This window comes from Octopus sinensis, linkage group LG8 (assembly GCF_006345805.1).
Source record: "Octopus sinensis linkage group LG8, ASM634580v1, whole genome shotgun sequence".
In the NCBI taxonomy this organism is placed as follows: Eukaryota; Metazoa; Mollusca; class Cephalopoda; order Octopoda; family Octopodidae; genus Octopus; species Octopus sinensis.
This window is the reverse complement of record NC_043004.1, coordinates 32,758,177-32,781,119: the sequence shown is the minus strand read 5'-3', so window position 1 is coordinate 32,781,119 and position 22,943 is coordinate 32,758,177. Positions and strand designations below refer to the sequence as shown.

The following is a 22,943-nucleotide window of genomic DNA, read 5'->3' as shown; positions in this document are numbered from 1 at the left end:
GTGTTGAGATAAAACTAAATAATATAATAAACAGCAACGGAAGTTTTATTGTTATTCTTAACCTAAGGCTTTGTAAGAAAAAAGTACGAGAATTTGAGAAAGAATATAAATGAAATTCCAGTCAATTTTAACTTGATCTTTTCCAGAAACTCAAATTACAAACAATGCCGAGCGCTGATAAAAAAAAAGAAACGGAAAGAGAGAAAGATGAATGTGGAGACTTATTAAAAAATTTAAGTTTCACCATCAACAAGAATTGCTCGACGTTGATTGGTTTATATCACACCACCAACCTACCCATGTCGCTCCCCATCAACTCCATCCACGTACAGTTCAGGGCTAATTTCAACCCCTTATATTTTGCTTGATTAGGGGCATTTTAAAGCCGAAATTTTGTAACAAAGGAGAAATGTTTTTGTTCTGCTTGTTTCTTTTTGTTGATTTTCTTTCGTATTCTGTTAGTTTTTATTCCTTTATTTCCAGCACAGATGGGAAATGCTTTCTGAAAGTCTTTTAAATGGATACATTGCAGGGAGTGCATCTGCATAATTACAAACTGAATGCATGGTGTTACAAACATTAATTAAAGCTGCATCTTCAGCTAGAACTTCTTCAATCACTTAAAAAAAATTAAGTTGGTCCTGGGGATTCACCACCATCTCCACTATTAATCCGTTATAGATGGGCGGGTTGTGTATGTATGTATATGTAAGTGTATATATGTGTATGTATATAAGTATGCATACATACATATATGTTTGTTCTGGTTACGTCATTAAACTGCATCCGTCGGTGAGGCTCCAGAATGTGAGTTCTGAAGTTGTGGGGAGCGTGAAGTCACACTTTAATTACCATATCTTGGGGAAAGATACTCTGCAGTCAAAAATAGAACCAGTGATATAGCGATTCCCTGGAACCTACCATGACAACCGAGAAAGAATGGCAAAAGTGTTGTACGAGCTTTTGCCACTTAAATCTAGAGACGAACAGATGCCCCCTTATCATTTCCTTTCTTCATGTTTTGAATTTTATAAAGTCCTATGGCGATGGATGCACTGCGACGTTAAAAATCGTATCTGCGAACGTGTAAGGATGAAAGTAAATCAGAACAAATCAAGCTAAATGTGAGGCTGCTGTCCTCTAGCAGGATGAGGCAGTCATCATTCATGCATGCATGCATGCATGCATGCATGCATGTATGTATGTATGTATGTATGTATGTATGTATGTATGTATGTATGCTGATGATTGTGAGCTGGTAGCACACACAGAGATTGATATGCAACACATTTTGAATGCATTCCCTGATGCTTGCACTGCCTTAGGATTGACAGTCAATCTCAAGAAAACTGTTGTCATGCACCAACCTGCACCTGGTAAGCAGTATAGTGTACCAAATATCTATGTGTATGGTAAACGACTTGATGTAGTTGATCAGTTTGTCTACCTAGGAAGCCCTATTAATAGATATAGCAATTTGGATGATGAAATTCCATATAGAATTAGGAAAGCAAGTGTTGCTTTCGGAAGGCTAGAAAAGCGCCTCTGGAGTCGGCGAGACACATGCAGAAAGACAAAGATAAAGGTGTACAAGGCATGTGTGCACTCTTCTCTTCTCTATGCCTGCGAGACGTGGGTCACATATCGATATCACCTTAAACAACTGGAACGTTTCCATCAGATGTGTCCCAGACGGATCTATGGCATTAAGTGGAAGGACCGCATCAGTGATCTTGAAATATTGGAAGGCTCTCAATGTGAAAGTATAGAAGCTCTTGTGTTAAAGCAAAGGCTCAGATGGAGTGGTCATCTGGTCAGGATGAAGGCTTCAAGGATGCCAAAACAACTCTTTTATGGAGAGTTAGCTAAAGGAGAACGACCTCCACATAAACCAAAGAAGAGGTATAAGGACTTGCTGAAGGCTTCCTTAAGAGATGCTTGCATCTCTCCTGACACATGGGAAGGCATAGCTATTGATCGTAGCAGGTGGAGAAGCATTGTGCACGAGGGGACAGCCACTTTTGAGAAATCTCGAGTTGCACATGAAAAACTAAGGAGGGATGTCAGGAAGGGCATCGCTGTTACACTTCCAGATGGGAAGGGTCATCCTATGATGCTGACATGCAGTGTCTGTGCAAGACCCTGCCTCAGTAAAACTGGACTCAAGAGTCATCTTCGTAGTCATAAAGCGAGACAGATGAGTGACAACCTGGCCACTGGTGGTGGTATTACACACCATACTAATCATATCTGTGGGGCATGTGGAAGAGAGTGTAAACCGACAGGAGGACTTAAACGACATGCAAAGGTACATGAAGCCCAGTTACAACTACAGCCGGCTATTACCGGTAAAGGTTTTAGCTGCCAATTCTATACAAGACATTGTAGATCTTTAGCTGGGCTAAAAAGTCACATTCGATCACGGCACCAGTAACAGTTAAGCTTCGTGCAATGGCCATACTGGATAACGAGGAGGCAGCCATCATGTATGTATGTATGTATGGGCGGGTGTGGTGAATGGAGAAAGCTTGGTTTGCAATGTTTGCAGTCGCGTATGCTTGTCAAGAGCAGGGCTCATTAGACACCAACGGAACCACAAATGTAAAATATAAGTTAATGCTCCTGAAGGTCAGCAATGGTCTTCCTCGGTCACGAGTGGACGGTCATCATGCATGTACGTACATATGCATGCATGTATGTATGCATGCAATATCCATAGTTGAAAGAAACTTTCAGCACACAGAATCTGAAACTCGATCGCGATTATTGTCTGTAATTGGTTGTCTCGCCTTAGGAACCAACAGAAAATACCAAGGAACGTTGTTTGCATAAGAACCAAATGGTAAAGTTCATACGAACATAATGTAGAGAACCCACAAAATTCTAATTTATCAAAAACTACACCCCTGGCGAAGAGAAACAATCATTATCATAATTATCTCTCTTGTCTTTTTTACCATAATTATTTATTAAGTTAATTATACTTTTGTCTTCATTACGAATGTCATTTTAATTTAAATTTCTTAGTTCTCAACTTTAAATGTTAAAACTGAGTTTGTCCTGTCTCACGTGTTTCGAGAAAGACAAAAATATCAAAGCGGTTCATCTCCACCCCAAGCGGTACCACCACCACCACCACCACCTGTTTATTAGAGATTTCAGAGATATATAGACACAGGCAACGACTTGGTTTCGGGTTCGATCTCACTGCGCGGCAACTTGAGCAAGAGTCTTCTACTATTTCACCGACCGAAGCCTTGCGAATGGATTTCGTAGTTGGAAACTGTGCGAAAGCCCGTTATACATATGTGTGCGTCTGTGTATGTGTACATGCGTGTATTTGAGTGTGTGTCTGTGTTTGTTATCTGCTCCCACTACTTAACACCCGGTGTTTGTTTGTTTACGTCCTTGTAACGTAGGACTTCGGCAAAAGAGACTGATAATGTACCAGACTTTTAAAAAATACACGATCTCCTGGGGTCGATCTGTTCGACTGAAACCCTTCAAAGTGGTGCCCCAGCATGGCCGCAGTCTAATGACTGAAACAAGTTTAAGTTTAAAAGATAATAGATGAAGGGAAAAGACAGGTGCGTCTTGTCAGTGAATATGGCCACCACCACCGCCAGTACTACTACTACTACTACTACTACTACTACTACTACTAACAAGAAATAAAATATGAATAAAGCTTTATCAGAACTCGGTCAGCCATCCTGAACGAAAAAGGAAGTTATAAAGGCGATCGTCTGACCTACTAAAATATAGATGGATTAGTCATGGCTGGAACGTTTTTGATCACGCGGTCTAATTAATCCAGAGCTCAACAAAAACTAAACAACAACAGTAACAACAACAAGACGTTCATTCACAAGAACACTATCAAGTATTTGTTAATTCATTTTGTACTTTTATCTTTTAATTCTTTCAATCATTGGAATGCGGCCATGCTGGGGCACCGCCTTGAAGGGTTTTACTCGAATGAATCGAACCCAGTACTCATATCTTTTTTACGTCTGATATTTATTCTATCAGTCGCTTTTGCCGAATCACTAGCTCACAGGACAAACTAACAACGATTGTCAAGAAGTGGTAGCAACAGATACAAACACGCATATACACACATAGAAATATACGACAGGCTTCTTTCAGTTTCCGTCACAAGGAATCCATTCACAAGAGAGAAAAGTGGGTAAAATGGGAGAGAGAAGGGGAGAAAGGAAGAAAGACGGGAGAAGGGGAAGGAGAGAGAGGGAGAGACAGAGCTACAGACAAGAGTTGGAGAGAGAGAGAGAGAGAGAGAGAGAGAGAGAGCAGGCGATGGACCTGGAGAGAGGGTTGGTGAGAGAGAGGGAGTAAGGGAGAGAGAGGGAGCTATAAGAAAAGAAGAGTACTGGAAAGAGAGAGTTAGAGAGAAAAATGAGTTCGTGAGAGGGAGTGTGAGAGAGTGAGGGAGAGAGAGAAAGAAAGAAAGCTGGGAGACAAGAGTTAGGAGAAAGAGAGAGAAAGAGGAGCTCATGAAAGGGAGTGCGTGAGAGAGAGAGGGGGTGGGAGAACTGAAGAACGAGAAAAAGAGAGAGGGAGCTGGGGGACAAGCGTAAGTTGGAATAGAGAGGGGGGAGAACTGAAAGCAGAGAGAAAGAGAGAGTAAGGGAGAGAGTGAGGGAGTCGGGGTGTTAGGAAAACAGAAAATGTATAGTAATGTGTGAAAAGGTGAGTCATACTGTGAGCCAGGGGGTTAAATGGTTGGGGGTAGGGTAGGGGTGGTGCCGTAGCAGGATATGAACCAGGGTGCAAGCATTAATGCGGCCGTCAGGTTGGCTTGTCTCACCTCGGACCAGCTGTGATACACACTCCCACTGATAAGAGACGTTTAATAATAAGGTTGAGCTTGATAGTGAAGTGGGCGTTAGAGCCGAGACTTTCAGATAACAAGGATAATAAACGGAGGATAGGACACGTTCGGTACATTCAAGACATTGTTAGATTATTATATTTCAGTTCAGGCTAGTTTTCAAGAAGCAGATGGGAATATCGTATAGCATTCAGTCCTTTTCTAAGGGTCTTACAAAGTGACATGGACAAGAATCGAAACTGAATCAGTATCACAACATTCTCGGTTCAAATATCCCCCACCAGAAGTAACTTTACTTTTCACCCTTGTGGAATTAATATGCTGAGAACCGGAATACTTTGCAGTTGTTTGTTTTAATTTAAACCAGCAGTATCGCCCGGCGTTGCTCGGGTTTGTTTCGATCCTTTAGAATTGGAATTTTTGAAAAGTAAAAATTTTGCATTATATAGCTTGTTATTCTCTTTAGGTGAACATTTTTTTGGTTGAAATACACCGAAAAATGGCGACACAGCAGTAAAAAAAATCGTAAAAAATAGGGATTTTCATAGAAACAAAGCACCTTTTTGATATTAATCATTTTTGGTCTTAACATTGTCCGATTTGAATGTTTTCTTCTGCGGAAGGAAGAGCAAGACTTCTTCTATCTTACTCTCAGTTTTGGTCAACTTGCGCCGCAGAGTCTCGGAGGAGATAGTCTCACTTGAAGGCTACCAAACCTGCCATGCACAGACAACTTCAGCTTTATATATAGAGAGATTTACAGACATAACGGAAGAATTGCCCATGAATCGTCGTGGCCCTTTGCAGGCTCCCTGAGACTGAAGGAGGATAGAGAGGTATGCTCAGACTGGGGACTTGTCCTGAATACTTCTAACCGAGTGGACTCCGCTAAAGGCAACCAAAGTGTTGCAGTTCGGCAAAAATGACTGATAGAATCAGTGGTAGATTTAAAACATAAGAACTGGAGTTCATTTCTTCGACTGAAACGGTTCGAAGTAGTGCTCCAGCATGGCCGCAACCCAATGGCAGAAATCAGTAAACATGTAAGAAGAAACATTATTCAATTCTGTGCTGTGTGGTGAGAAGTTTGTTTCTCAGTCACGTGGTTCCGGGTTCAGTCCCACTGCAGGCCGACCAAAGCCTTGTGAGTGGATTTGGTAGACGGAACTGAAAGAAGCTCGCCCTGAGCACGCGAGCGTGCATGTGTGTGTGTGTGGTGTGTGTTGTGTGGTATGTGTGTGTGTGTGTGTGAAGGCGCATGGCTAAAGGGTTAGGGTGTCGCACTCAGGGCCACGAGGTCGTGTTTTCGATTCCCAGACCGGCAATACGTTGTGTTCTTGAGCGAAACATATGGCATAGTGGTTAAGAGAGCGGGCTATACTAACCCTAAGATTCCGAGTTCGATTCCAAGCAGTGACCAGAACAATAATAATAACATCGAAAAATACCTTAGGAATGAGAACCCAGGTTCCAAATTTCCCCAAGACACCTGATGAAGGCTGGAGGGTATATCAGCCGAAACATTGTGTTAACAACAAACAAGATGAGGACAAATATCCATCAAATATAAATAATGTACATAATTCCTCATCTCTTAAATATAGAACTTCATTTCACGTTGCTCAGTTCCACAGTCTGCTCACCTGTAAATGGGACGAACTAGCGGCCTGTCCAGGGGGAACTGCGACCTCCCCCGCCATGCCAGCGGGGTGGCATCATGTGAAAGCTACAACAATACGAGGAAGCGCACTGTGACAGGCGATATATAACAATATACGATAATATGTGTTATACGGTGAGAGTGAGCCAGACAGAGAGTGGAGGGAGGGAGGGAGGGAGAGGATGAAACAAGTGGCGATTTGTAACACTTACCCAATGCCACGTCAGTCTAACTAATAAATAGAACACCGACCCATATCACAGAGTCAGTCTCAATAATAGATATGGAACAGTGACATAGCAATAAACTGGAAAATGGATAGCACTTGAAAAAGCTTTCATAATTCTCATGAACTGAATTTAAGTATTACAATAAACCTGTTCTGTTTGAAAGCAGTGAGAAGGTAAGTGTGAGAAAATTGGTGGCCGCATACTAGAGCGTAATAAATCAACCTTCTATTAAGAAAATTGGCAGATTTTCCAGTTGTGTTGTAAAATAAATGATGGCACACTTTAGTATATTTACTGAGTTAGTAGGAAAGGGTGGCACAGAACGTGAGGAAGTAACGCTAAAGCCGAGGAAATAAGGTCACAAACATTGACTCAACTTCCTGCATAATCAGTTAACGTTCAAGTGATATAATAATATCAATATTTATACCTCATAACAATTTAGAAACTTCGAGAGAACGTGAAATAATTCCCGCTCGAAACTTCGAGAGAACGTGAAATAATTCCTGCTGGTAAGAACAAAGTTTCTACAATGAACAGAGAAATTCGAAGGATTGTTTTGTTCAATGGTAGAATGCCACCCACGAGCAGCCTTCGACTTTTCCTACCCAAAAGGGGTTTTGACCCCACACACGCTGTCATTTATAGCTTTATCTACTTCGAGTTTCACACTTAAAAAATATATAATATTGTATCTATTCATTACAGAAATTTAGAAGCTAGCGTTTATATGGAAATTGACCAACACGAGATTGTTGACAAGGGACCTAAATGATTCCCTACTCGAACAAGTATACAACCCGTATAGGTCACATCCCAAACTGGATCGCAATATAAACGTCGCGTATTAAAATCGCACCCTTTGAAATATTTTATAAAAATGTAAACTGTTCATAAATCTCTATATAAAGCTGAAGTTGTCTGTGTATGGCAGGTTTGGTAGCCTTCAACTAACACTATCTCCTCCGAGACCCTGAGGCGCAAGTTGGCCAAAACTGAAAGTATGATAGAAGGCTTGCTCTTCCTTCCGTAGAAGAAAAAATTCAAATCGGACCATGTTAACACCAAAAATTATTTACATCAAAAAGGTGCTTTTTTTTCTTTGAAAATCTATTTTTTACAATTTTTTGACAGCTGTGTCGCCATTTTTCGGTGTATTTCAACCAAAAAAATGTTCACTTAAAGAGAATAACAAGCTAAATAATGCAAAATTTTTACTTTTCAAAAATTCCAATTCTAAATGGTCGAAACAAACCCGAGCAACGCCGGGCGATACTGCTAGTAAGTTATGAACAATAAACCATAAGGCACAGCATACGGGCCACAGCATAACATTTAAGCAAAGAAAATCTGAAGAATATTTTCTCAATAAAAAAGAAGTCAAATGTTAAATGCATTGATTTCCCAAAATGGGTTTCGATGACAAAATGTTGGGAAACGCTAAGATGAAATGAGAGACAACTCGCGATTCCTTGCTTTCATTGTGATTCCTTGCATTCATTGCGATTCCTTGCGTATTGTCTCTCAGCGTTTCCCAACATTTTGTCATTGAAACTGACCAGCAGTTTCCATTCTGAAGTATGCAGACCCTTGTGGGTTTCAGAAAGGTAACACTGGGCACTCCTTAGCCGTATTCAAAATTTTAAAAGAGCAGCAGAGTAAATTAGCTAAGTTAATTAGTTGTAATTACGATAATTCAAACGAGAAGTGAAACTGGAGAAATAAGTTTACTCTTTCACTTGTTTCAGTCATTTAACTGCGGCCATGCTGGAGCACTGCCTTTAGTGGAACAAATCAACCCCAGGACTTATTCTTTGTAAGCCTAGTACTTATTCTATCGGGTATCTTTTGCCGAACCGCAGACACCCAAACACACACACACACACATATTTACATATATATTTATACGACGGGCTTCTTTCAGTTTCCGTCTGCCAAATCCACTCACAAGACTTTGGTCGGCCACAGGCTACAGTAGAAAACACTTGCTCAAGGTACCACGCAGTGGGACTGAACCCAGAACCACATGGCTGGGAAGCATGCTTCTTACCACACAGTCACTCCTGCACCCATTTAAGTGTAACATGCTAACAGCACCTAGGTTCCCCAAGCGGTCACCCATCTAAGTACTAACTAGGTTTGACTTTGCTTAACTTCGGTGATCAGATGAGAACCGATGCATTCAACATGATATCGCCGTTTATTAATACATCATCAACTCCTCCTTGGGTACTTTTTAATGGAATCCACCCAGTTACAAAGAACTGATCCACGTCTAAGTTCAGACCACAGCTTCTTCCATTATTTCCACTAATTTCTGAAGCGCTGAAAAGGGCCACCGACACCGTTCGTTCTCCACCCCACCCTCACCCCTTTGGCTGTGCCATAATAACATTTTCAGACCGAAGAGTCATGGAGGGACACACCCAAGTCCAGCTCATTAAAATTGAATCAGATACACATACTACATTCCAGCTGTTCCCAGTTCTGAGAACTGGCAACCAAATCCCACCATCTATCTCTCCGGCCAACCTGAGAATTATCCACCCACCCCTCCATACAGTCAGCTAACCAATCAGCCACACATATACATACATACACATACATATATATATATATATATATATATATATATATAGATATATATATATATATATATATGTGCACACATATATACACATATACACATACATTCACACATATTCAAATGAAGAAATATACACATATTTGCATGTATGTATCGGTGTATATATATACTTGAAAATTTAAGCTTAAGATGCCTAAATAGAAAAAATCCTCTACATGGGTAGAAAAGTTCACAACCCTTAAAGCATATATATATATATATATATACATGCATAGTCATACATATACACAAACGTATATACACCCACACATATTTACACATACATATACACATTTACACACACACACACACACACACACACACATATATATATATATATACAAAGACATAGGTAGTTAATATTCTGTTAATATTATTCAAAGACACCAAGTATTTATTTCCCTGAAAGTCTACAAAAGTAGGAAGAGGTCAATAAATATTCTTTTCTACTCTAGGCACAAGGCCCGAAATTTTGGGAGAGGGGCCAGTCGATTAGATCGACTTCAGTGCGCAACTGGTACTTAATTTATTCACCTCGAAAGGATGAAAGCGGAATTTGAACTCAGAACGTAACGACAGACGAAATACCGCTAAGCATTTCGCCCTCCGTGCTAACGTTTCTGCCAGCTCGCCGCCTTAAGAGGTCAATGAATATTGTCCGTCAGTGAATCAGCAATAACATTAAGCACGTTTATTGGAATGGTGGTCATATTTGGATCGCCATAGTCGTTCAGTGACTTCATATTGGTATAACTTGTCAAAATACAGCTGTGGCCATTCTAGAAAACTACCGGTAGAAAAGTGTTCCTTCATGCAGTTACACCGTGGAGTTAATAACGCTTATCTCTGTGTTGGATCTAGTTCCAGCTGTGCCAAGTTCCGGGACTGCGTCATCCATCCTCTTAACCTTCCAGCCAGCCAGCCAGCCAACTAGCCAGTCAGCTGTATATACATAGAAATGCATACAGACAGACAGACATAGATAGATAGATAGATAGATAGATAGATAGATAGATAGATAGATAGATAGATAGATAGATAGATAGATAGATAGATAGATAGATAGATAGATAGATAGATAGATAGATAATCATATATATATACACACATACACTTATATAGATGCATAGTAATATAAGTCAGTTTTTTCCTACCACATCCTGTGATGCAGCTGGACACATCGTCAGCGTTATTTCCTGGGGTCATTAGGTGTTTCGGGTCTTTCAACAACAGACCTCCTTACTCAGGTGACTCGGCCATAATAATCAAGCCCCAACATACCCAGTTATCAATACCCTGGGTAGCACCACCCCTCTAAGTCTCACACTTTCTAATCCACAGCCCCACCTCGAGACAATCTCTGCTACTTCTACAGTCAACTTGATAGCCTTCTGCCAAAAGGCTCCTGTTATGTCTAGCATACTGTAAGCTCGTTCTAATTACCATTTATAATCTTTCAGAATGGGGAAGAACGACTCCAAACAAAAACATTTTATGGGTAAAGGCAGCGAGCTGGCAGAACCGTTAGCACGATGTACAAAATGCTTCACGGTAATTTCTTCAGCTTCTTTACGTTCTGTGTTCAAATTCCGCCGAGGTCGAATTTGCCTTTTATCCTTTCCGAGTCGATAAAACAAGCACTGGTTAGATCCTGAAGTCGATAACGTCAGTTAGCCCCCTCTCACCAAGATTTCAGGCATTGTGCCTATAGAAGAAAGGAATTTTATTATCAGCACGTCAAAGCGGCGAGCTGGCAGAATCGTTAGCACGTCGGAGAAAATGCTTCGCGGCGTTTCTCCCTGTTCTGAGTTCAAATTACACGGAAGCTGACTTGTACTTTCGGGGTCGATAAATTAAGTACCAGTGAAACACTCCCCTACCCCAAAATTCGAGGCCTTGTGCCTTTAGCAGAAAAGATTATTGCACCAAACGGCAACATTGACCGCAAGTCTCGTCCCTTCACATGTACACACAAAAATAAAACTTATAGTCTCTCTTTTCTCAATGACCCCTGTGCCATATTTCGTCATTCTTTTTTATACGAAATAAATATATAAAGTATTTGTCTTTGTCTCGAAATTTCTCGCATTCTTCTTTCTAGCAGCAATACATACACGCACGCACACACACACACACACACACACTCTCTCTCTCTCTCTCTCTCTCTCTCTCTCTCTCCATATGTGTGTGTGTGTTTAGTTTTGTTGAAGGCGGTGAGCCAGCAGTAGAACTGTCGACGCATTGGACAAAATGCCTAGCGGCCTTTCTTTTGGCTCTCCTCTCTGAGTTCAGATACCGTTGAGATCGACTTTGCCTTTCATCCTATCGCAGTCGATAAAATAAAGTACCTGTTAAGTACTGGGGGCGATCTAATTGAGTAGGCCCCTCCTCTCAACTGCTGGCCTTCTGCCAAAATTAGAAAAAAATATTTAATTATTTTTTTCTAGATTTCTTGCCAATGAAGCACAAATTTCTAATCATAACCTAGATCCAAGATCCCTTCCTTAGAATTTCAAGAAAAACAGAGATGTTCGTATACGTGTAGTAGAATTTGTTGTCTGTACATGTTCATATAGATACATACCTACGTGTGCGTGTGTGAGTATGTGTGTCTGTGTGTCACAGACGATTCCAATATTTGTTGTTGCTATACACTGGAAAAGTTCAGTTTGTGATGTAAACATGAGTCTCTCAAAGACAAGCTGATGAGTAACGGTGGAACTCGAAGCCATCCAGCGAAGCTACACAAAGAAGATTGTCTCAATGCGACGTCTGCGACAGGGAGAGGTAAGACTCTACTTCTCAGAACGAAGGCGGGAAAGACGTGCAATAATATAAAATACATCTCGATAATTCCTTGAAGGACTCGTACCAAACTTTGGCACTGGAAGCTACACAAGCAGCAGAACGGGACGTCATTGTATTACACAAACAATCCAAACATTGCCATCAGTATATAAGACGAAATATTGTCACGGCTTGGGTTTTAAGGACCCACAACTCTTCAATATCCTTTTGAAAAGCTCGAGAGACCGACATGCAATGGAGGCTGGTGTTTTCAAACCAAAACTGGATCTCTTCCTGTCAAGAGTCCCGGATGAACCTACCTCGCGGCAGGAAACGCAGATGAGGAGAGCGACATCAAATTCCTTCATTCAGAGGAGGCTTCAAGTAGTGAAAATGGAGCAAAACGGCGGTGCCCCAGCATAGCTGCAGCTCTCGCGCTGAAACTGGTAAAGAATGCACACACACACACCCACACACACACCCACACACACACCCACACACACACACACGTATGTATGTATACATGTATGTATGTTAATAACACCTCGGTAAAGCTGGACTCATGAGTTATCTTCGTAGTCATAAAACGAGACAGATGAGTGACAACCTGGCCACTGGCGGTGCTGCTACACACCATACTAATCATATCTGTCGGGCATGTGAAAGAGAGTGTAATTCGGCAGGAGGACTTAAACGACATGCAAAGGTACATGAAGCCCAGTTACAACTACAGCCGGCTATTACCGGTAAAGGTTTTAGCTGCCAATTCTGTACAAGACATTGTAAATCTTTAGCTGGGCTAAAAAGTCACATTCGATCACGGCACCAGTAACAGTTAAGCTTCGTGCAATGGCCATACTCGATAACGAGGGGGCAGCCATCATCAGGGGATTCGACCCTGAACCGTAAAACCCTCCCATCGGTGGGTCAGCAGACGTGGCCAAATCACTGCTCCTCAACTCCTTCCTGCTTTCACTCCTCTCCATGACCAGCAAGAGGCTCTTTCTGCTGCCTCACACATCATGTGCACACCCACCCTCCGCTCCTTTCCTCTCATCCCAATGGCTGTAAGTATTTTCCACACCGGCTGGGCAGAGAACCCTCTACAACCAAGCTCGACTGGAAAAAGCCATAATTTGTCATCTCTATTCTCCTTGAAATCCTGCAGAAGGGTCTCGTACTTGGCATTTACCATAGCTCAATCTAATCACTCTTCTCTCTCACAAATTATTCTCACCTAGTTCACTTTTATTTTCGTCTCCTCTCTTTTCCTCTCTCCTCATATCAACCTTCTCTCTCTCTCTCTCTCTCTCATCCCTTTACTTTTGTCTTAACCTCATTCCCACATTTCATTTATTAATGCCTCCACTCCCACCATTACTTCCCCCCCTCTCTCTCTCTCTTTCACACACACACACACACAAACACTTTTATCCGCCATTACTTCGACACCATTTGCAATACAACTTTCCAATTTAATACCGACTTCCTTCTTAACCAGCCATAAATACTTGCTACGTGAAAGAATAAGAAAACAAATAATTTAAATGGCGACAACCTGAACTCTCTGCAAGTCCAGTCTCTCAAAACTTACAAGTGATTTCGAACTAAAACCTCCCCAAGCATTAATTGATCAACCAACATGTATTAGCTGCGGAACTGCTCTTTTCTTTTCTTCCCCGCCCCCATCTTCCCACTCTCGCTTTTTTTCTTTCTTTTTACCCTGGATCTTAATAGAATTGGATATTCTTAGCGTGTAAAAATTCTTGCTTCATCGAAAATGAAGTCGATAGAAAACTTTTAGTGTTTTATATACGTATATATATTATATATATATATAGTATTTTATATGCGTATATATATATATATATATATATATATATATATATATATATAGTATTTTATATGCGTATATATATATAATATATATATATAGTATTTTATATGCGTATATATATATATATATATATATATAGTATTTTATATGCGTATATTATATGCGTATATATATATATATAAACAGGGAAATATACACGTGTGCATATATATATATATATATATATATATATACCTATACGCACACAGAATAACACAGTATATATATATATACATATACACTTGCACATGTGTACATAAATACGTATATACACATATACATACATACATGTATATATACGTAAGCACATATACGCTTATATATACATACACATTGTTTGTTTTGTTTATGTTTTGACTTTTTTATATAAAAAAAATGCCTGTTACTAATGGATTCTATTCATCATTCCTCCCATCCTGCCCCACCCCATCCCACCCCACCACCATCATCTTCACTACCATTCCCAACATCACCTCCATCTGTGCACTTCACAGCGTATTTCAAATTACTATTACGGTTGGTGTCGGAGGATATAAAAGCAAACAAGGAAACGAAACTAACTTCTGAAGAATCCGTACTCAAGAAAGTAGAGTACACGATTGACTTCCGCTATATAATCTGGCGATATGGTTTCGATTCCCAGTTGCAGTTATTTTACTTCACTTCCTTTTTCCATGTCCTAGAGAAGGGCATAAACATCACTCAATCTCATTTTACTTTCGATCATCCGCCTGCAAATTTCAAAAGATTTCACGTTTCTAAATTCTGATGACGTCAACGACATAGAATTCTCGCTCGTAAGAATGAAGATTTTAAAATAAATGAGGAAATTTGATTGATTGCTTCGATCCAATGGAAGAACGCCTGTCATATAACCAAGTGATGTACGTTCGAGTCCCACGAGCAGCCTTCGAACTATTTTCTATCCAAAGGGTTTTTAACCTAATATTTACACGCTGTTATTTATGGCTTTATTTGCTTCAAGATTCACCGTTCTCAAAACGAACTAGTCTATTAATTTTAATGACTCGGAGGTAGAAGACAGGATCCAGGGACCTAACCAATTAATCGCAATAGAGTGGACTCCACTAAAGGCACCTCGGGATCGAGGGGAATTGTTAAACTGAGTGACTAAAGATAGAAACCGTAATCAGAAAGAGTAAATAGAATCAAATTCCCCAACCGAGAATCGAACCTGCATCCCAGTTTTTGTATACTACGGGCTTACCACAATCCAACGGTGCTCACACGAAGTAACTTTACACACAGCTCTCTGACAACAACTTGATTAAATAAATGTTCAGTTGGGAGACAGCATTTGATATCATAATTGAAACCTGCGTTTAATATTGTGATAGCTTTAAACCTCATTAGAGAGATAAACTCTTGTGTTTTGTTGAAATTAATTATTGTCAAAACATCTAGTGAGAAAAAAGAAAGAAAACGTCCTCGAACTTGAACCCAGACGATCACATACAGTGACGATTCGTACGAACACGAAAATGTCTCAGAGTGTGTGTGTGTGTGTGTGTGTGTGTGTGTGGTAGCGTGTGTACGTGTTTCTGAAAGCAACTACGCAAAGCAGCAAAGAGCATATGCAAAACACATACATTTTTGCATACATATTTATGCTTGGAAGACAGACTAGTGATTAGCTAAATGCACTTGTTAATGCCATATGTGCATTTGTGCATTTTACCATTTAAGAAACAGCAAGCAGTCGGCTTTACACTTTTTGTTTGCTTAAACAGAAAAGAGGAAGAAAGCGAAACAATATTACCAAAGCCTGAAAACTTGTTGTTAAACCATAAACTTCCGAAATAATAGAAAACTGCCGGAAAACATCTGCTTCGACAATTTAGAAAAAAACCTTTCATTTGAAGAAAAATTAATTATCACCCTCAACCTTCCTCTTCCCACCCACGTTGCCCTAAATGATTTTTCTGTGACCTTGACAGTTAAGAGAATAGGCAAAACGTCGAAGAAAATGTTTAGCGACATTTCTTTTAGCACTTCACATTCTGAGTTCAAATCCCGCCGGGGTCAACGTTGCCGTCCATCCTCGCGGGATGGTTATAATAAGGTACCAGCTAAATACTGGGGTCGATGTAATCGATTTTCCCCCCTCCCCTCAAAATCGCTGGCCTTGAACCCAGCAATCGACCGGTGTCCTTTTCAGAGGGAATGTTGACCCCAAAGAAACCAGGTTACCGACCTTATGGGTCCAAGGGATTGAACAAAAAAAATCACAATGTTCAAGATAGAGTACGATAGTTCACAGCTGAATGCATCCATTTTCATGCTTGAATGGTTTTGGAGGCGTACCACTCATTCATTAGCCTTGTAATATTACTTTGATGCTGACCAGGAGCTCTGTCAGTCTTAACACTAACATTTGCCAGATGAGTGGACTGTGGCAATGTGAAGTAAAGTGCCTTGCCCAAGGATATAATGCATCTCTCAGACCGGGAATCGACCCACGGCCTTTACGATCGACAGTCATTTGTCCAACCCCTAAGCCATGCGCCTTCTAAGGTATCAATTTTATCGTAGGAGGTGAGCTGAGACAATCGTTAGCACGCCGGATGAAATACTTGGCGGTACTTTATCCGTTTTTTACGTTCTGACTTCAAATTCTGCATAAGTCGACTTTGCCTTTCATCCTTTCGGGATCGATAAAATAAGTACCAGTTGAATACTGGGGTCGATTTAATCGGCTTACCCGCCCTCCCCGAAATTGTTGGCCTTCTGCTTAATCTTGAACCCATTATTATTGTAGGCGGATAAGGCGGCGAGCTGGCAGAATCGTTAGCACGCTGGACGAAATGCGTAGCCGTATTTCGTCTGCCGTTACGTTCTGAGTTCAAATTCTGCTGAAGTCGACTTTGCCTTTCCTCTTTTCGGGGTCGATAAATCAAGTACCAGTTGAGTACTGGGGTCGATGTGATCGACTATCCCCCTCCCCACAAAATCCAGGCCTTGTGCCTGTGGTAGAAAGAATAGTTATTGTAAGTGGCGAGGTGGCAGAATTGTTAGCTCATCGGACAAACTGCTAAGAAGCATTCCTTCCGGCTCTTTACGTTCTGAGTTCAAATACCACCGAGGTCGAAATTGCTTTTCATTCTTTCGGGGACAATAAGATGTCGATGTAATGTCATCTTTACATCGACCTTCTCAAAATTGCTGGCATTGTGCGAAAATTAAAAAGAATTTAACTGTACTCACTTTACATAATAAATGTATGAAGAAAAACTTCCTGGACAACGGAAAACCCCACGATAACGGTACATCGAATCGAAAGTTTCCGTTAATTCGGGAGTTTATTGCATTTACTTGTGTTGAGCCATAGATAATTCAACTCAGTTTTCCGCAAGTTTCTTTATATTTGGCATCATTCTCAGACATAAGTTCGTAGTTATCAGAATTTATTTCACAAACCGTTTCTGCCGGTTAGAATATTTACCAAATTGACAGAGAAACAATGACGGAGAAAGTTTGTTTTATCAAAGATCTTCCAAGTGTAAATTGTTCTACGACTGCTTATAATCAAATTGTTATGTCCGTTATCTCCTGGTGCCTTTTCTTTGTTGTAAAATATATGTGAAATACATAAATTTTATTACGAAATTCAAAACATTCTTGTTCTTTAATAATCGTTATTATCTATTGAGGAATATTATATTCCAGATAAACCGAATAACGCCTGAGAAATAGTTTGAAATACTAAAATTTCTCCGGTTATCAATAACACCTTCCGATATTAAACAGACATTTTTCACGTCTTCAAATTAACGCCCAGACATCAAGAAATACAAGACAAATTGCTTATCGCGAGGAAAACGTTCTGCTTCTCCAAATTTTAGGAAGAACAAATTCTTAGATAAACCATAACTCTTCATTACAAACGCAGGGTAGGTAGAAACTGACACATTTGAAGAAAGGAACTGATATATTCTATTCCAAACATTCCAAGAGTTCACTGGATTAGTAGAATTTGTAGATTTGTTCAGGCTCTTTACGTCATGAGTTTAAATCCCGTCGAAGTCCACTTTGCCTTCTTCCCGTCCGGGGGTCAATAAAATAAAGTACTAGTTAAGTAAAAAGCTCAGCCGTCACTCGCAAGCGAGCATGTCATGGTAACATGTACCATTCTTACACCAATTGCTTTAGCTGTCTGTGTAGTCATAAACGGACATAGGGACCCTCTCAGCATTTCTACCCTTGATCAGCTGGGTGTAACAACATCGAAGGTGTGGAAGCTGGACAGAGGGGGCAAAGGGGGAAGCACCCGTTGTCAGACGGCACTCATTTTTAGCTGAGTAGAACGGAGCAACGTTAAATGAGATCTTATTCAAGGACACAACGCATCACGTGGTTCAGAAACCGAATCCACAGTCTTGTAGTTGTGATCTCAACAATTTTGTTCACCAGGCCACGTACTCTCCGTTAAGTACTGGGGTCGATTGTCACGGCTGGAATGCCTTTGATCATTGGCTTGTCCTATCAGAGCTGAGCCTGAGCTAACCAACAATAACGATATTCACAAATCTTTTCCCTCTATTTCTAAATATGACATCGGAAATCCTTTCTCTAATCCATAGACTTCGTCAAACCAATATTAACGCTATCAGCCATTCTGCCATTCCAAAGACCTTTCTTTTTTTCGAATGGATGAGAGACATGTCAGCACCAGGATATGGTGAACACTCTTTTTAAGCTCTGCTCACGAAATCTGTCTGGAACTGTCAATGAATTTGACGATAAAGCTCCACTCTCCATTGTATGTCATCGTTGAAATTTCAATTATTTTGAATTTCGGAGTTGTTTCCCTTGTCCTTTCTGTTCTGAATTAAATTTAAAGCTAATGGATTTACTCTTCACTACGGCTGTTAATTTAATATTTTTGTTAGAAATCGATTCGATGTGCCGTTACCGTGGGTTTTCCGTTGTCCAGGAAGTTTTCTTCATACATTTATTATGTAAAGTGAGTACAGTAAAATTCTTTCTAATTTTCGCACAATGCCAGCAATTTTGAGAAGGTCGATATAGAGATGACATTACATCGACCCCAATGTTCAAATGGCACGTAATGACATGGAGATGGGACATTCCTCCATTTCTTTTTTCCTTTTTTTTTCCAGAAAGTTACATTAAAAGAAGTTATACATAAAACCCTACCAAGGGACTAAAACCATTCTCACGATAAGGTACTAAACACTATAATACAACAACACAGCAATGTCTGTTGTGTGACAAAATGTCGGTAAATACTAAAGACCATGCACCTGTGTTTCTTTCCTTTGTTCCAAGACTAAATTCATGTTTGAATACTGTCAGTTACACAATGATTTCGTTTATGGCCTTTCAGACGTAAATTCTTCACAAACAACAAATGACAATAACAAGCCACAAAAATCTCTAAGACAGTTCAAGTATAGAGATACAGTTTATTTTATGATAAATGGTTGTCACGATCAGTTATGAACTTTTACGCTAAGGTCCTCGTTATCTTTCTAAAGCTATTTTTTTTATCTTCCTGAGAATTTTATTTACCATAAGCGCAGGCGTGGCTGTGAGGTAAGAAGCTTGCTTCCCAGTTACATGGTTCCGGGTTCAGTCCCATGGGCAAGTGTCTTCTACTATAGCTTCAAGTTAACCAAAGCCTTGTGAGTGGATTTGGTTGACGGAAACTGAAAGAAACCCATCGTATATACGTATATGTATATGCGTGTGTATATGTGTATTTGTGTCTATGTTTATACCCTCTACCGCTTGTCAACCGGCATTGGTGTGTTTACATTCCCATAACTTAGCGGTTCGGCAAACGAGACTGATAGAATAAGTATCAGGCTTCAAAAAGATAAGTACTGAGGTCAGTTTGTTCGACCAAAACCCTTCAAGGTGGTGCCCCACCATGGCCGCAGTCAAACGACTGAAACTAGTAAAAGAGAGAAGAGAGAATAGCTTTTTGAACGAAGGGAGAAGTTTTGTAAGGCATGATGGGAGCCTTCATGAAAGGACATTTAACTGTGTTCAAGGCCCAGAGAGCAAAGAAAGGGTCACGCGAATATCTAACGGGGCCCCTAGCCTATAGAAGCAGCAGCATATTTGATCATCGTATGAAATTATAACAGAACGAAGATTAAGACTAACAGATCACATACACCAGTTAGCAGAACAACGCCATTCTAAGGACGTTTTCAAATGGATGCGAAATAAAAGGAACAGAGGGGGACTGAGAAGTACGTAACGCAAAGCATTCCGAACCGAACATGAGAGAGGCCAATATCACATGGCCAGTGCAGAGAAAAGTACAACCAGCTGAAATCAGTGGCCTCAACTTGTTGCCCAATGAACTCGAAAGCACAGGAGGAACCAAAACTCAACTGAACCATCTGAAAACGGAGGGTCTCCCCCACCAGACACACATACACACACACACACACACACACCTCGGGTAGCAAACAATTTTGTTCTAAATTGCAAAATTCAAAAGTTCTCTCAGAATCCCTGTGCACAGGCTTGTAATCTGTTGGTGCCAGTAATTTACATTAATGCTTTTGGAATGGTATAGGCTTCTTTATTACCCACAAGGGGCTAAACATAGAGGGGACAAACAAGGATAGACAAACGAAGTCGATTACATCGACCCCAGTGCGTAAATGGTACTTAATTAATCGACCCCGAAAGGATGAAAGGCAAAATCGACCTCGGCGAAATTTGAACTCAGAACATAGCGGCAGACGAAATGATTATTTCTTTACTACCCACAAGGGGCTAAACACAGAGGGAACAAACAAGGACAGACAAACGGATTAAGTCGATTACATTGACCCCGGTGCGTAACTGGTACTTAATTTATTGACCCCGAAAGGATGAAAGGCAAAGTCGACCTCGGCGGAATTTGAACTCAGAACGCAACGGCAAACGAAATACGGCGACGCATTTCACCCGGCGTGCTAACGGTTCTGCCAGCTCGCCGCCTTTTGGAATGGTATAACCATTCAAAGAAGTGGCCAATAATTTCTTCACTTCCGGTACCAGTTTCGACTTTGCTGCACCGAGGTGCGGCGGCAGCAGCAGTATGATAATAAAAAGCGACGTCATAAACGATGCAGCGGTTGTGTTATTGATTTATTAAACCAACACAAGATAGCATACATCTAAAGAGAGATACAGTTCGATATTTTATCAATCACTTGATGAGATTGCATATAAAAATTACCAACCGACCATTCTACTTTTGAAACAAATCAATATTTTGTATTCTATAGAGTAATTAATATGTTATTGTTTATATTCATTAATTGTAAACGTTAATTACAAATTATATTCTTAATTGCAAAATAGAATTTTAAAAACAATATATTTAAGATTTCAGCCACAAAACCGAAAGACATTAATCCGAGGTTGAATGATCGACCATTAGCTTAAACAGAGAGAGGGAGAGGAGGGGAGGAGGAGGAGGAGGAGGATAGGGAGAGAAAGGAAAGGTTGGATGCTGGACAAAATGGGGGACAAAGGGGGAGAGAGAGGGGGAGAGAGGGAATTGAACCTTGAAACTAATATTGGTTTCACATTTTGGCACAAGGTCAGCAATTCTGGGGTGTAGGGGTTAAGTCGATTACATCGACCCCAGTGCACAAATGGTATTTATTTTATCGACCCCCGAAAGAATGAAAGGTAAATTCGACCTCGGCGGAATTTGAACTCAGAGCGTAAAGCCGGACGAAAACATTTTTCCCGGCCCCGCTAACGATTCTGCCAGCTCACTGCCTTATACCTGCAACTAATGTTATTACAAAATATTCTATAAGCTATATATGGTGAATGGTGGATCTCCGTCGTTAAACAATGAGGATTCAGTTGTTTGATGAACTGAATTATCTGCTCCAGGATTTATGTGTAACTGGCTGAGTATTCCACAGACGTGTACCCTTAACATTATTCTCATGGAGAATCAGCATTACAACGCTGCTGGCCACAAAAAGTTTAAATATTCCCGACACAGATCTTTTAGAACGGTGAATTATTATCACCCACCACCACCGCACAATCATAAAAGATATTATTAATATTGTGTTAATTTATATACACATATATATAATAACTTAGCGGTTCGCCAAAGGAGACCGATAAGAACAGAAAAAAATTATTTCACAGAAGGCCAATGAGGTCCAGTTGGACCCTGATTACCATATTTTATGCTCTAACATCCATATGACTGGAAACTTTTAACTCAAAATTTGTTTGTGCATATACAAACTATTGACAATAAATGTCATAAATATAAATTCATTTAAATGTAAAATGCAAAAGCTGCATAACTTTTAAAATTTTCTGGGGTCCCAAGCGACCCCCACCGGCCCACTAAGGGTTAAGGTCGACTCGAGGCTATAGAAAATAACATTTATCCAAGATGCCAAGCAATGGGATTGAATCCGAAACTTCGTGGTCGCAAAGGGAACTTCTTCGCCGTCTCAGCCATACCGCTCCTATAAGGTACATACATATAGTGAGTGCGATTATGCAGTAACAAGATTTGAGTCGGTCGATTTCACAAGAATAATTATGTTGCCCCAATGTAAAGTACTTCTCCAATGCCAATTAAATGTTTAACAAAATCATAGACCGAACACACAAAGATCTTCTCCCCCGACCCTCATCTATAAAAGAAATGTTTGAAATCATAATAGTTATTGTGCAGCCTTATATTAGTCCTTAATGAGCAGATCTACGGCACAATGGACGAGCAATCAGATTCAAATCACAGATGTTTTGTTCTAAGATATATTAAGCTACTTCTGTCTGGTTGAAGGTCCCGATACAATGATAAATCGTTTAAAGTACCGTGTGAACGTCGTCTTCAGTACAATTAGCAATTGTTCAGCTACAAGTCAACCATGATCCAA

General features: G+C 40.3%; 1 protein-coding gene and 1 pseudogene across 3 annotated transcripts in view; both read right to left on the bottom strand.

The window, feature by feature from the left end:
- The window catches only part of LOC115214918 (high affinity copper uptake protein 1), a 165,750-nt gene that overhangs the window by 19,774 nt on the left and 123,033 nt on the right, over positions 1 to 22,943 (bottom strand). The gene's annotated exons all lie outside the window — the stretch shown is intronic.
- LOC115215311 lies at positions 8,828 to 8,946 on the bottom strand (annotated as a pseudogene).